Here is a 15,011-nt window from a genome sequence, read left to right as displayed (position 1 = left end):
CTGTCTCATTTTAATTGCATTTCTCAGAATCTTGTCAGCATAGTGATCCTGCCATTCCCAGTTTTATGCTGGGTTGTAAGACTTATTCCCTCTGCACAGAAATGTGTACATATTTTTGAGCATTTGTCCCTCCAATGTATAGAGCTGAAACTCATGTTTCCTATTCTTCAAAGTATGCCTGAATAGGTTTTGTTTTGTTTTATTTTGTTTTGTTCAAATATACACATTATGAACAATTTTATTCTATCTTTGCCCTGTCTCACTCTCTGAATATTACTGCAGCTTCATCTGAAATTATTCTCCACTCATAAACATCTCTTATTATTAAAATGATTTTTCTGGTCCCCCCCCCCCCATAATGGGGAAAATTGGCTGCACAATGTCTTCTTATTGCTAGCTTGAGAAAGTCTCCATCTGGAAATGTTCTTTTATAGTCAAATACAGTTTTCACATGTGCGCATGGTCCATGAACCTTCTGTGTCAATGTTGTGTTGCATGTTTGTACATTATTGATTTTATTGGACTGAACTTTGGTGTAGCGCACATTACTACTACTACTACTACTACTACTACTACTACTACTACTACTACTACTACTACTACTACTACTACTACAACAAAACAGATGTCCAATGCAGACTGTATATGTGCTCCATCCCACTGTCAGCCTTGGGAGATACAAAAGGGATAATTTTGTAGGAAAAAGTGAACCTAGCAATTTTTTATCCGCTTCATCCTCTGCACTCCTCTGAAGGCAACACTTGAAAATATTCAGTGAAAATGGCCTAAATGCTTTTATTCAGTGCCTTAGTATAAGAAGTAGGCCTGATGGAGACCTTGGAGAAATACATGATGGTGTTGGTAGCTTTCATACTGAATTTGCCAGAGTAAAGCACTGAAAGTATTAGGAGCCAAGCATTTCCAACATTTCCAACATTAACTCCTACTACAGAATTTTCCAATCTAATGCATAAACACCAATGGTAGCCTAATCTTTTTTTCTGTCCCTCATTTTTTTATTTAGCATGTCTTCATCAAGTTCTAAAGCTATTCTATTTGTCATTTTTGTTTCAGTTCACTGCTTCCCATACTTTCATGCCTCCACAGTGCAGTACATGGCATAGATGCAATTTACCATCAAGCACAAATAGACTAGACTGTTTTTGGAGCCCATTAACACTTTGCCTGAAATTGTCTGACAGGTTATTTTTGCAGAAGATGAGTATATGCTCCCATTTTCCCCTCGAGATGGGGCACTCCTGTTGTCTCTTAATTGAAACATGAAAGCAACTCCATGTTCTTTTCAACCCACATCCCATTCCATTAAAATATGTTAAAATTTGGCCAAGGTCATAATGGTGGAATAATAATGGGTCATAGTGACTTGGCACAACTCTTTCTCTCGCAGTGCTAAGAAGGGCAGTGATTCACAGGAGCTTTTTTATGTAGTTGGTTTGAGGGAGAAGGCAGCTTATATTGTTAACAGAAAACTGGGGTTTTTCAAAAGAGGAAGCCAAAACTCACAGTGAATGGGGAATCCGGAACACTGGGCTGCAATCGAAATGCCTGCAGTTAAAGGGAGTTATGCAGGGAAAAATGTTGGTTGTTTCACAGTTTGTTTTTCAGGTACAACATACATTTTTCAAAACCATTCCTGCTGTTAGTAAAGTGATGGTTTTATAGGTCCTCAGCCTTGAGCCATCTTTTTTCTCTCTTTCCTGTAAACTATATTCTTTCTTGTGAACCGAGACTGAACATTTATTTAAAGCAGGATGCTTCAGGATGTGTGTGTACAGTATTTAATAATCCTGCACCTTCACATCCCCCCCCGCTTACTTCTTCAGACTCATCAAATGCTTTTTCTCTGTGTGTAATGGAGCTTGTCCTTCTCCCTGTTTTTTTCTTCCAGGCTGGCTGTGCTGATGGTAGTACAGATGAGGCCACCCATGCTGTAATGTGTGCTTGAGACAGCTCTCTGAAGATGCTCAAGATTTTCAATGGCACCCTTCCTCTTCATAATAAACTCAAGAGACCATCTTGGCTATTGACACATCCATGCTTTGATTCGCTGTAGCCTAAAATGTGTCGACCACTTTCACTGGCTCACCACTGCACTACTATGGATTATACCATTTCAGACTGGAGTTGGGATTCACATTCCTGAACATTCGCAATGGAAAACAAAGGTCCCTGCAAGTAGAAAACAAGTTTAGAAGGGATGGGCTTGGCAAAAATCTTTCTTTTTGATGTTGATTTAAAAAATAATAATCCTGCAGTTATTTGCTTACTTTTGAATCCAGAAGACTAGTAAAAAATATGAGACTTATGTAGTCTGAACTGGTATAATCTAATATGCCAGGATTCTATCCCTTTGTACAGCTCCTTTCCCAGGGACTAGACAGTTCAAAGGATAAGCACCAAAAGATCAATTTCCATCTATTAAAAAAACCAAAAACCAAAAATCAAACAAACAAAACCCTCTGAAGATTAATATATGTGTAAAAATTACTTATTTATAAATATAGCAATGTGGAAGAGGCAGGTCCCCAGATGTGCAATCTGGACCTTTAGCATAGCACCAACCCTCTGCAAAAACTCAGACCATTTTTTCATGTGGCCAAACTCTCTCCAGCAGCTGTGTTTTATGCATTGCTAAATCTAGTTGCCCACCTTCATGGACTGCTGCCCTGTCATGGCGAAAGGGCTTGAGTAATTCAGAAAAGCTATGGGCTATGCCGTGCAAGGACACCCAAGACAGACAGGTCATAGTGGAAAGTTCTGTTTAAACGTGATCCACCTGGACCAGGAACTGGCAAGCCACTCCAGTATCTTTGCCAAGAAACCCCCATGAACAGAAACAAAAGGCTAAAAGATACGATGCTGCAAGATGAGCCCCTCAGGTTGGAAGGCGTCCAACATGCTACTGAGGAAGAGCGGAGCACAAGTACAAGTAGCTCCAGAGCTAATGAAGTGGTTGGGACAAAGCCGAAACGACGCTCACCTGTGGACGTGCCTGGAAGTGAAAGGAAAGTCTGATGCTGCAAAGAAGAATACTGCATAGGAACCTGGAATGTAAGATCTAAGAACCTTGGATAGTTCAACCTCTTACAGGATCCTCATATGATGTAAGCTGCTGGAAACAGTCCTCTTGCTCTTCCAATGCAGAAATTGAGCCTCTCATGATAAATATTTTGTGCCATACAATTGAGAGTTTGCTGCGAGAAGTATGTGATCTATGTGTATTTGATTTTCATTTTTATCCCACCACAATTAAGCACGATCAAGCACTACTGATACTGCTTCTCCATTCTTTTTAAATATTTTTCTCAGTTGAATTCCTGAAAGAAATTGCAAATTTTGTTCATAAACCACTTACATAGACCAAACTTAGTAAGTACAGTGTTTTCACAGTACAGACAGAATGATTTTATACCTGCTTGCCAGTTAGCTGATAAAGGCAAGTGACCAGTCAAGAAAACGGTATGGAAATGCTAATTCACTATGTTTCAAAACAAATGTGGTTGAGTACATGAGGACTGAAATCCAGATGTAAAAATCTAAGTAATTGAAATCTGTCAGTTTTGCTTTCTCCCACATTTTTTTCAGGTGTGATTTTTTTTAGCACCCTGTGTGAGTACCCTGTGTTGAGTTAATCAGGAGAAGCCTTTCTCAGTCCTGCCACCTTCACCTAGGTATGTCTGATGGGGACAAAAGGAGGGCCTTCTCTGTTGCTGCTCCCAGACTTTGGAACTCCCTTCCACAGGAGGCCAGATTGGCCCCATCCTTGCTATCCTTCCGCAAGCAGGAAAAGACCTTTTTCTTCAGGCAAGCCTTCCCTCAGTAGCTGTGTGTGATTTTCAGACAGATTGTTATGCATTACTGCCTTGACTGGATTTTTAGTACTACAGTGGTGCCTCGCTTAACGGGCGCCCCGTTTAACGATGAAATCACATACCAATGAACTTTTTTCAATTGCATTGCGATGTTTTAAATGGGAAAAAATTGCTTTGCGATGATCGGTACCCTGTTTCGCTTACCGATTATCGCAAAGCGATGATTTTCCCCCAGCTGATCAGCAGTTCCAAAACGGCCACCGGGTAAAAAAAAATGGCTACCCGCCGTGTTTAGAGATGGATTCCTCGCTTACTGGGCAGCGAAAATGGCCGCCATATGGAGGATCTTCACTTAAAGGTCAGTTTTAAGCCCATAGGAACACATTGAAGGGATTTCAATGCATTCCTATGGGCTTTTTAAAATCGCATAGCGACAAAATTGCTTTGCAGCGATTTTTGCTGCATCGATTAACGTTGCTATGCGAGGCACCACTGTACTTGTATTTTCCGTTTCGCAGAGTGGTGTTCGTTTCTTTTTGTGTACTTATTGTTCTTAGCTTTAATGTTGCTGTTTAATGATGTTTAATGTTTAATGCTGTTTAATGATGTAAGATGCCTCTTTATACTCATTGTTCATAGCTTTAAATACTGTCTTTTAATGATGTTCACCACTGTTGTATACTCATTGTTTTCAACTTTAAATATTGTCTTTCGATGTTGTAAGTTGCCATGGGTCCTTTTCAAGGAGAAAAGTGGGGTAAAAGATTTTAAATAAATAAATGAGTGGCAGCCATGTATGCTGTCTGCATTGTTTCGTTCTTTTGTATACCGGCATTGTACATTTATCTGAAGTGACCAGTGATGTGGCAGGATCTACATTGTCCAAGATGTTGTTCCACATGTTTCTCTCTTTTGTAAGCTGTTGCAATGAAGTAAAGAAGGCTAAACCCAGGGCGAATGTGTGGTTTAAAAAATATTTGTCTAATCATATTACCATCAATTCTGAAATGGAGGGCTAAATGGAAAACAGCCAAATAAGTCCCTAACATCAGAGCAGAAAGCTACATATTATTTACCTAAAACTTAAGTTTTTACCATGAGACTAGACTGCATCTTAAAAGTATTTTTGTTTGCTTATTTCTCTGTTTATTTTGTTATAAAGTGCCAATCAAGGAAATGATGTGGTTTCTGTACCATATTCTTATCTTCTATTGCTTCTCCTTGTGGAGGGTCTCCTGCAAATACTTCACCTTCTGGCAGACATCATCCCATGCATAAGTACATCTTCTTGTACAAATTAATTGCAGCACAAAACATGGGCATGTTCCAAGTGAGTTTGGTCCCTTTCTACCAAAAAGAAAGAAAGAAAGAAAGAAAGAAAGAAAGAAAGAAAGAAAGAAAGAAAGAAAGAAAGAAAGAAAGAAAGAAAGAAAGAAAGAAAGAAAGAAAGAAAGAAAGAAAGAAAGAAAGAAAGAAAGAAAGAAAGAAAGAAAGAAAGAAAGAAAGAAAGTGATGGTAATCTGGTCTCCTGTCTGAATTACTAGAAGCTGCAATTCACAAACTCCTTTATCATAAAACAAGTCTGAAAAACTATAAGTAACATCTAGAATGGACTGTAGTCAACTGTTTTATCTGTTCCTTGCAATTTGCCTGCCCCAATGCAAACATCTGTTTCTTCTCCCAGACAGCAATATGACTTTGTTAACAGCAGTAACAAGTACTCTATTTGAACAACAGAAGAACTTTCTCAGATTGCATTTCTTGGCCAGGTATATCAATCTAAATGAAGAAGAGTAAAAAAAATTAAAAAAGAAAGAAAAATGTTCAGATAAAGCTTTATGTAAGATATTTTATCTTAGAAAAATTATGGTGGTCGTGTTGACAGGCCCCACAGAATTGCAATATTTAATACTAGTTTGGGCTCCTTTCTACTTTATTTGGATGTTTCTTTTATCTGTTTTAAAGCTTAACCCTCTCTTCTTAACAGGGCTGTAAAGCATATTCTCTAAATACCTTCTTCTTTTTTGCTCCATACTATGTCAACATGACCAAATAGTGATGAATTTTTATAGTCCCTAAGATTCCTCACCTCCGTCTGAGTCTGAAACAAAGAGTACTTTTTTTCCTCCTTGAAATTCTTTTCTGAATTTTGTGCAGAATGTTTTCAGTCTGTTCCCGTGAATGGACCATGTCTACACATGCAATGTCAATGAGATGGTTTGGGCTCATTACATTGACAATGCCAGACATCTATTTGAGAGATGTAAGAGAGGACTGACTTGAGGCACCATACAGCCAGAGTAAAACTCACTTAAATTGCACCAGTTTGAGCCAGAGAGATACAATGCTAAAATTAAAATGTTTAATTAGGATCATAGCCATGCAACAAAGGTCAAAAAAGAGTTGGCCCAGAACTCAGATGAAGAATGTCACATGCAATAAAGATTTTTAAATGACTTTAAGAATGCTATATATACTCGGTTCTCCTGTACAATGTGGAATTGTAAATTTTAACACATAATGCTGGGTACATTTGAAAGGTGGATTTATCACAAGATGCTAAGAATTTCTTAGACTGAGAGAATGACCAATAAAATAGCATTAAAGCAAATGAAGACTATGAAAAGAAATCATAAAATATACAAAATTCAGAAAATTGGAATATTTTAGCCATGCATGAGAAACAAAAAGCATAGATATTGGAGCTGATCATTCAAGGTGAAATAAATAGGAAAATCTATGCAGGAAAAAGACAACCAAATTAGCTAAACAGCTTTGGAGACTTGCTTGTTTGTATCACACCACCATTATTTAGAGTTGCTGCCTCCAAAGTCAAAATAGCTATTAGCCATGATGATGTCCAACTTCTTCTCCAACAAGAACACTTTGGGCTATTCTGAACCAGCCTTTCATCAATATATTCTGTTAGAAAGGAATCGTAATTGCGGCTCTCCTTTTTATCAAAATTGTGGCAAAGGTATATTTGTAAGCCTTTCAATGAAGTATGGAGGCGGCTTTCTTGACCTGAGTGTTCCACTTGATGGAGTAGTTAGGAATGGTAGAAAGAGAACTGCAGGATTAAATTTCATTCTGGATGGCTTATCAGTGAAGTCATTTGGTGTGGTTTCCCCCCCCTTTGTTTATTTACAGACAACCATGCTGAGAATTCTGAAGCAGAGAGGCACTCAAGCAGACACCAATCGTCTATAAAGTAGCATCTGGTCCCCCACCCCCCAAAACAAACAGCATCCACTCAGAGCCCCTCAAGGCACTTTCTTCCAACCAGCTGCAAATCATGGATCTGTGTTTCTGTCACTAGTAATGCTGCCACTCATCAAATTGCTTTCCTTTGTCACACACAGAAATCTCAGATCTCTTCCACAAACTAATTAGAAGGCAAATTCTAGCTGCCATCTTAATGGGTCAAACTTAATGGGCTGTTTAAAAAACACCTTGTGCATATTAATATCTGTGATGACAAAGACCTCCCTGAAATCCAAGAGACCCTCCAAGGTTATATACATAAACATGCTCCCTACCCCATGCACATTTGCTCAGGCAAAGCTATTGCTGTCACCACTCCTTTTTTTTTTCTCACATTCCACTGGCCAGGTGAAAATTATTCCTTCATTGCATCTATCTTATACACTTTATACCCTTATACATTATACTGGAGGCAGAAGTGAGGATACAAAGCACTAGATAACTAAAGGCAGGTTTTCATTACAGAAGGGATTAGAATGCATGGGTCTCCAGATGTCATTGGACTGCAGCTCCCACCAGCCCGAGTGGCCATAGCTAATGATGAGGGATGAGGGAAGTTGTAGTCCAACAATATTTGGAAGTCTACACATTGCTCCTGCAGGCACCACACATATAACATATATTATTAACATATCAAAGGTATACTAAAAAAACCATATAAAATTGTTAAAAATTCTAGCTACAGGATAATGTGCAGAATTTCTTGTTCTTACAATTTTCTAAGTCTTGTAAGGCTGAGATTTCTGAGAGTTTTAACTGCATCAGTGAGACCTATTAGCTTCTTGCAAAAATGAGGACATGCTGCTTTTTATATATTCCTCACTTTCCACTTAACTCTGCATAAGAAACTGCAAAATCCTGGATAACTTAATGACCTTTTCAGATGAATCCTGTATGGGAAAGAATCCACTCTGTTCAGAATTGTAATAATCCTGGACAGTTTGATGTATCATATGCTGTTTGCAGGTGATTCCTGAATAGGAATTGTAATAATCCTGTATAAGATTATTCCTTCAGGGAAAAATAAAACATGGAATTGAATTTAATTCCATGGAATTGAATTTAATTCCATTTAATTCTCACTGAATTTAATTCAATACTTAAAAAAAACCCTCTGGTTTATGAATGTGGTATTTTGTGCTTCTATACCTACAGTTCAAAATGTCAGAAAAAGTTGTAAACTGCCCAGAGTGGCTTTTGGCCAGATGGGCTTACTAAATCAATCAAACAATCAATCAATCAATCAATCAATCAATCAATCAATCAATCAATCAATCAATCAATCAATCAATCTATCTATCTATCTATCTATCTATCTATCTATCTATCTATCTATCTATCTATCTATCTATCTATCTATCTATCTATCTATCTATCTATCAAATTGCTGCACAGTATCATGCCCACATAGCCAGCAGAAAAAGGGACACCAAGCTTTACATAGAAAAGGACAGCTTATATGTTGACAACACAAATGACAGCAGTCAAGATGGTCTACAGGACACCTTCTTCTGCTCACTACCATTCACAAAGTGACACCACACAACGGAAAACTGCAGAAGCTGAAGGTGTGAGTAGGTGCAACATGTACAATGGAGAAACATATCCACACTTAAACTTCTCCAATAAACTAATATTGACATGCTTGTTCCACAGAATCCAGACTAGAAAGTTATGTTGCAATTTCTAAACTCTTTCTTTGAGTTAGTCAAGCTGAGGAAGATGAGCTATTTTGGACCAAAAACTCTATGGACATACTGTGTACATGTTTTCCAAAAGATGTCTCTTTGCCTTTAAAATTTTTTTTTTAAAAGGGAGACGTTGGAGTTAGCAAAGAATATCACTGGAAACCAAGGTCAAAATCATGCATAATATGTGAAAGAAAGTGAAGAAAGACAGGGAGAAAAATCCATTCACCTGAAATGTGGTGTTGGTACAGATACTAAAGACAGCCAGAAAAGCAGAAAAATAGCTGCTCAATCAAGTCAAGCCTGAACTCTCTCTTGAGCAAAAATGAGTAACCTGAGCACATTCTATCAGGCACATATAATGGAAATACAGAAGTGACCAGAATAGAACATAGTGCTGGGAAAAGTGGGATGGACCAGTAGGCAAAGATTTCACATGAGATAGGTTGACTCAATAAAGGAACTCACATCTGTTAGCTTGCAAGATTTGAGCAGAGCTCTTAATACTAGGACATTTTGGAAGTCATCTGGATAGATGGGGCTCATTAGCCTTGGAGGGCAGCCCATCTAGGAGAAGGAAAACTGATTTCAAACCTCCACTGCTATATCCATCGATGGAAAAGGCTTCAGGAATAAACCTCAAGGCAAAAACTGAAGCCAGAGTCCCGGAGGCAGTCCGTGACACTCTGGCAACTCCTGCAACGTCACTGGAACCAGTTGTATTGGCTTCTGCCTTTCCATTCGACTATTTCAGTGATGCGGAGAGGCAGGATTTGTGGCTTGTGTAACAGTCTGTCCTCCACATTATTTCACCCAGGCCTCACGCTCTGAAAAGGACACTCCAGCTTAACATAAAGTGTCAAAATAACATGGGAAGTAGTAATTACCAGTTATAAGTCTTTGCTCAATTGACATAGAGAGCAATGCCAGGGGCTGTTTCTGATGGTGGGAGAGATCACTGCACCTCACTAGGTAGCTATTGCCCACCTTAAGTTGGCAGCACCCAGCCAGTAAGTTGCTGCCTCACCATGGTCTGTTAACCTCATGGGGTGAGTAAGGTTTAGGGTGAAAACCGACAAGCAGATCGATAACCCTGCAGCATGCAATAATCATAAGAAAACTTCTGCCCTAAACCTGGGAACCTGGAATGTTTGCACAATCACCCCTGGCTTTTCTGATGACCTTCAGGAAATAGACAACGTGCACAAGACAGCTGTCATCAATATGGAACTGAGTAGGCAGCAGATGGACATTGTTGCCCTGCAAGAGATGAGATTGCCAGACTCGGAATTAGTCAAAGAAAAAAAAATTCTCATTCTTCTGGCAGGGAAAACTATTGAATGAGACAGGGGATATGGTGTTGGCTTTGCGGTTAGAAATACTCTGCTGAGATCCATTGTTCCACCTACTGCAGGGAGTGAAAGAATCCTCCCTCTGCAGTTCCACTCATCAGCAGGACCGGTCACCCTTATTAGTGCATATGCACCAACACTGTCGTCTACAGCAGAAGTCAAACACAAATTCTATGATGACCTGGCAGGTACTATCAAGAAAATCCCAGAGAGAGAACCGCTGTTCATTCTTGGAGATTTTAATGCTAGAGCTGGTGCTGATCACAATTTCTGGCCCACTTGTCTAGGCAAGTTTGACATTGAGAAGACGAACGAAAATAGCCAGTGCTTGCTTGAGTTTTGCTGTTAATATGGTCTTTGTGTCAGCAACACATTCTTTAATATGATCACTTCCTGGTGTGTAGCAGAGTAAAACTGCAAATAAAGAGATTGTATCACACAAAAAAAGGAAGGAAGATTATGTATTGACATCAGCAAGACTCCCAATCAGAGAAAAGTGGAGGAATTTGCTCAAGCACTTGAGGAAACTCTTCCAGGCCCATCTGGTGCAAAGGTACCTGAACAATGAGAACATTTCAAGAATGCTGTTCATAACACTGCCATGTCCACATTTGGCAAGAAGATCCAAAAGATCCAAAATGTCAGACTGGTTTGAAGCCCATTTGGAGGAGTTGATGCCAACCATCAAGGAAAAGAGGAGAGCTCTAGCAGCATACAAAGCCTGTCTAGTGAGTACAACTTGCAGGTTCTTCAAGTTGCTCATCGCAAAGTTCAACAGACTGCCAGGAGATGTTCTAACACTTATTGGCTTCAGCTCTGCTCTCAGATACAGACAGCAGCAGACACAGGTGACATCGAGGGAATGTTTGATGGTATCAAGCAGTCTTTAGGTCCAATACAGAAGAAATCTGCTCCTTTGAAGATTGCTACAGGTGTGATCATCGAGGACCAAGTATAGCAGATGGAACGCTGGGTGCAGCACTACTCTGAGCTATATTCTAGAGAGAACGTAGTAACCAAAGAGCATTAAATAACATTGAGTGCCTGCCTATCTCAGAATAGTTGGACAGCAAAGCAACTTTAGCAGAAATAAAAGTGGCCTTGGATTCCTTAGCCTCCGGCAAGGCACCTGAAAAGGATAACATCCCTATGGAAGTGCTGAAGTGCAGTAAAGAGTTCATCACAACTGAGCTGTATGAAATCTTTTGTCTTTGCTGGAAGGAAGTGGAGTACCACAGGACATGAAGGATGCAAACATCATCACATTGTAAAAGAACAAAGGCAACAGGGGGACTGCAATAACTACCATGGCATCTCTCTTCTCAGCAGTGTAGGGAAGCTGCTTGCCTGTGTCATGCTGAAGAGGCTCAATGTACTTGCAGACAGAGTCTATCCAGAATCACAGAGTGGAATTTGAGCTCATAGATGCATCACTGACATGGTATTTTCCCTCAGACAGTTGCAGGAGAAATGTAGGGAACGACGACAGCCACTGTTTGTGGCCTTCATAGAATTTACAAAGGTCTTTGATTTGGTCAGCAGGGACAGCTTTTGGAAAATACTTCCCAAGATTGGATGTCCACCTCCACTCCTTAACATCATCAGGTACTTTCATGAGGAAATGAAGAGCACGGTAGTTTTTGATGGCTCAACATCAGATCCATTTGACATAAGAAATGGAGTGAAAGAGGGCTGTCTCCTCATGCCAACTCTTTTCATTCTGAAGCACTCTTTTGGAACTGCAACAGAAGGCATCTATCTCTGGACTAGATCAGATGGAAAGCTCTTTAATCTCTCTAGATTGAGAGTGAAGACCAAAATCCAGCTGGAATGCATGTGGGACTTCCTTTTTGTTGATGATACAGCTGTTGTTGCCCATTCTGCAGAAGACCTCCAACAACTTATGAATCATTTTAGCAAGGCCAGCCAAGATTTTGGATTAACAATCAGCTTGAAGAAAAAACAAGTTATGTGCCAGGGCATGGACTCACTTCCCTCTACTATTATCTCTACACAAAAATTGGAGGTTGTTCATGATTTCATGTACCTTGACTCAACAATCTCTGACACATTCTCTCTAGACGTTGAGCTGGATAAATACATTGGCAAAGCAACTACAATGTTCTCTAGACTCACAAGAGAGTATGGCTTAATAGGAAGCTGACAGCATATACCAAGATCCAGGTCTATAGAGCTTGTGTCCTGAGTACACTCCTGTACTACAGTGAGTCCTGGACCCTTTGTGCACGGCAGAAGAGGAAGCTGAACACATTCATTGTCTCTGACACATTTTTGGCATCACCTGGCAGAACAAAGTTTGAAATAGTGTAGTCCTGGAATGAGCTGGAATTGTTAACATGTATATATTACTGAAACATTGACGTCTACGTTGGCTTCGGTATGTCGTGAGAATGGCTGATGGTCGGATTCCAAAAGATCTCCTGTATGGAGAATTAGTGCAGGGAAAGTGCCCCAGAGGGAGACCACAGCTGGATATAAGGATATTTATAAGCAGGATCTGAAGGCCTTAGGAATGGACCTCAACAGATGGGAACACATCTGAGCATTCAGCTTGGAGGCAGGCAGTGCATCATGGCCTCTCCCAATTTGAAGAGACACTTGTTCAGTAGGCTGAGGCAAAGAGGCAGTCCTGAAACCAGCAAAACCAGGAAGTTGGACAGGGACAGATTGTATTTGTCTTCAATGTGGAAGGGATTGTCACTCTTGAATTGGCTTTCTCAGCCATGCTGTTCCAAGACCTGTATTCAGAGCACATTACCATAGTCTCTTGAGACTGAAGGATGCCCACTTTGGAAGTCAGTAACTCATATAGAGCAAGAAAAAAGGGGGGGTTACCTCCCTTCTGTATCCCAAACCTTCACCCAATTTTCACCCCATGTGCTGCAGGTGTCCTTGACTGCTGTTTCTGCTGTGTCCTTATTCATGTGTAAACTAGGTAATCTCTCCCTCCCCAACAATGGTGATTCTTCCTTTTCTCCTTTTTGATGAGCCATTGTAGTTGGAGTGGGCAAACATTGTCAGGAAAGAGAAGAGCTAGACTGATGGTGAGGGGCAAACTAATGACGAGTAGAAACTGGGTTCCCTGAGAGAAGCAAATAAGTGGTAGGATAGAACTTGCTGGCTGAGAATAGTTTTCTCTCAGAAGGAGGAAGAAGGGGAAAGGTTGGCTAGGGGCAAGTGAAGAATGGTGGCCCCAAAGGACAAAAGCTTCCAGAGCAATTTGAGTAAGATGGAGCCAAAAGGGGATTTTTAATAATCTCTCTCCCCCCTGCCCATTCTTCCTGTGCTAGTATGTTTTAGAATTGGTGTTGCTCTTCCTTCACATAATGATATTTGAATTGGTTTGCTTGGGTGTGACTGAAGCATGTATGACTGGAAAGAAGAATAGGAACAGGAAGGATATCCCTAAGTGAGGCCTCGTTTTTTATCAGGGTGCAGTCCCTGGCTCCTTGTCTCAACAAATGTGACCCTCAGCCTCTTGAAAGGACTCCATCCTCTCTTTCAACATTCAATAGAAGCTTTTTGAAAATGAGGAACGTACCTGTAATTTTTCCACAGCTGCCTTGTTTATCATTTTCTGCTTCTTTGTGCCAGACTGAGAACGAACTCTCTGCTTGATAGAGCTGGCAGTAAATACACAGTCCATATTCAAAGCATATGCCAAGAGCAGCAAATGTTCCCAAAAGGTTGAAATTATTCCAGACTAGTACTCTAGAATGCCCAGCAACAAAATTATTGCTAAATCTACCCCAATCATCACAGATTTGTTCTCACATGAAACACCACCATCATCACCACCACCACCATACTTGACTGGCTGTTCAGTGTGCACAAGTAAGAAGCAGGTGGAAGAGGAAAGTGTGGCTGTGGCTGCTTGTTTTCTCTCTGCCACTGAACCCCATGTTCCTCCGCTCATCCTTTTGATGGGGAATATTTGTAGGAGAAACAACCCTCTATGAATGTATCTAAATGCCATGTCTCCTGGGATTTGTAGTATAGTGAGTTTTTCAGATGGCTCTGCTAGAGAGCTTTTATGCTCTGGTTTAAGAGAGCACAACACAGAATGGACAGACATTTAAATAAGACACTATAGGACCAAGCTTATAGCAGTTAAAGTGATGTCTAAATGCTGTAACTGCACAGTATAGAGAGAATCATGGTGAGCTGACTCCCCACTCCACCCTGGATGGCTTTGTTGGTCACAGACTATACAATTGCCGCCATGCTTCCTCTTCATCAGAAGTGTGTTAATCAGGCAGCCCTAGATAATTTTACACTGAAACATGCCTCCTGATTATATACATGTGCGTATCTATGAATGCAGTCAGAAACCTGTTGACAGTGAGGCTTCATTACTTCAGCATACTGCATACAGTGTATAGGTCAATGCATAAAATCTTGACTTTAAATCTACAGCCCATTTATTTCAAGCTTGGCTTCTTACAGGCTTGTATCTTGCCTCTTCTCTTCCAGCTGTGAAAGCTTCCATAGCAATCAATAACTTTTTCCCCAGCAAAAGTGTAATTTAACTGATTTAGATTGTCCAAATGCCATAAGTTCTTTTTCACTCAGATGATTGTTGTCCGTGAGATGTGTCAAGCAAGCCAGACCATTTGCAGCATTATCACTGCAATGAAGCTTTCTTGAGATGCTGTGTTTCAGTACAGATAGTCTCATCACCAGCAAAAGACAAAGAGGCAGATTTTCATGTTGCTAGTTGAGCATGAATCCTGATTTCCTGATACATTGCTTTATCTTTTGCCCATCTTTGTCTGGAAAGTAAGATTCTGGGTTTTTTGCTACTTCTTTGCAGTTCATTCCTGAGCCCCAGAAATCAAATTCTATGCTGTGTT

This window comes from Pogona vitticeps, chromosome 3, assembly GCF_051106095.1.
Source record: "Pogona vitticeps strain Pit_001003342236 chromosome 3, PviZW2.1, whole genome shotgun sequence".
NCBI lineage: Eukaryota > Metazoa > Chordata > Lepidosauria > Squamata > Agamidae > Pogona > Pogona vitticeps.
The sequence above is the reverse complement of the archived record's forward strand: the minus strand, read 5'-3'. Positions refer to the sequence as shown.